This window comes from Trichechus manatus, unplaced genomic scaffold, assembly GCF_000243295.1.
Source record: "Trichechus manatus latirostris isolate Lorelei unplaced genomic scaffold, TriManLat1.0 scaffold00018, whole genome shotgun sequence".
Classification (NCBI taxonomy): Eukaryota; Metazoa; Chordata; class Mammalia; order Sirenia; family Trichechidae; genus Trichechus; species Trichechus manatus.
The window spans coordinates 16,754,108-16,755,749 of NW_004443954.1; positions in this window are offsets into that span (position 1 = coordinate 16,754,108).

The following is a 1,642-nucleotide window of genomic DNA, read 5'->3' on the forward strand; positions in this document are numbered from 1 at the left end:
AGGAAGAAAGTAGAAGCAAGAAAACTACAAGATCCAAGGAGAACCTGTTGAATAAACAAACTGGAAAAATAGGAGGTTGCGATCAAAGAATGAATCACGTACACAGTGGAACGTTAACCTTTGTGTGGTTAATGTTTTACTATAACCACATAGGTAGTTTTCCCTAGCTGTGGAAGTGTGTTTAAATAGGTTTTACTCAGTGTCTGCAGAGTTGTCTTTTGTTGGTTTGGTAGTATTGGCTATTAAGTACTGGGTTTAGATGGTTTAACTCATATTTGCTTTGGAGACTACATGTAGTTATCTTTTTTTTTTCTTTTAAGAAACCATGTTTTTAGTGTCTCATAATATTCTACAGTTCTTGTAACTGACCCAAACAAGCAGAGCTTTCTTAGCAGCTGTTATGAATTAAATCTCGTCCCCCAAAAATGTGTATCAACTTGGCTAGGCCATGATTCCCAGTGTTGTGTGGTTGTCCACCATTTTGTGATCTAACGTGATTAGCCTATGTATTGTAAATCCAGACCTCTGTGATGTTAATGAGACAAGATTAGAGGCAGTTATGTTCATAACTGCCTCAATCTACAGGATTAGCTTGTATCTTGAGTCAGTCTTTTTTGGGACACAAAAGAGAAAAGCCACAAGAGAAGAGAAGGACCTCATACCACCAAGAAAGAAGCACGGGGGAGTAGAGCATGTTGTTTGGACCTGGGGTCCCTGTGCTGAGAAGTTCCTAGACCAGGGGAAGGTTTTGATGACAAGGACCTTCCTCCAGAGCTGACAGAGAGAGAGAGCCTTCCCTGGGAGCTGACACCCTGAATTTGGAGTTCAGCCTCCTAAACTGTAAGAGAATAAATTTCTGTTTGTTAAAGCCATCCACTTGTGGTATTTCTGTTATAGCAGCACTAGATAACTAAGACAGGGGCTATGGAGTATTAAAATTCTTAGGCTAGGATAGCTACAGAGATATTTCAGCATGAATGAAAATGTAATTTGGAAGGTAATTAGGTTTGGGTTTATGATAAGATCTGTGATAGGAATGAAAGAGTGAATGTTTGATATAGAATGAAGGGAAAAAGGTCACTGGAGATGAAGAAATGAAGGAAGGAGAACCTGTGATGTTGATGCTGGCCACGTGGATTTTGAAATCTCTTGATTATGGCCAGAATGGAGGTGTAGAAGATGACTTCATCAAGTAAGGGGAATCACTGGAGGTTGATTGGTAACAGTGATAAGGCAGAGTGGAGGGTGTATAACTGGATGGCATGTGCCTCAAAGAAATAGGTTTTTTTTTTTTTTTGGTCGTTTGTTTTGTTCTTTTTTTAGGGAATAGGGAAATGATGTTCTGGAAGTTGTAGTGGGAGGCAAGAGCTACTTCTTCCCCCTATTCCAGACCCTGAGGATTCAGAAAGAGTAGTGCAGTAGTGCAATGATTCTCTCAGGTATGGTCCTTAAACTAGTAACATCCGCGTCACCTGGGAACGTGTTAGAAATCAAATTCTCTGGCCCCATCCCAGACCTACACAATCAGAAACTCTGGTTTCTGCGTTTTCACAAGCCCTTCAGATGCTTCAGATGTGCTCAAAAGTTTGAGAACCACTGCAGGAAGTGAGTGAGGGGACGGAAATAGGGAAATGGGGACAGG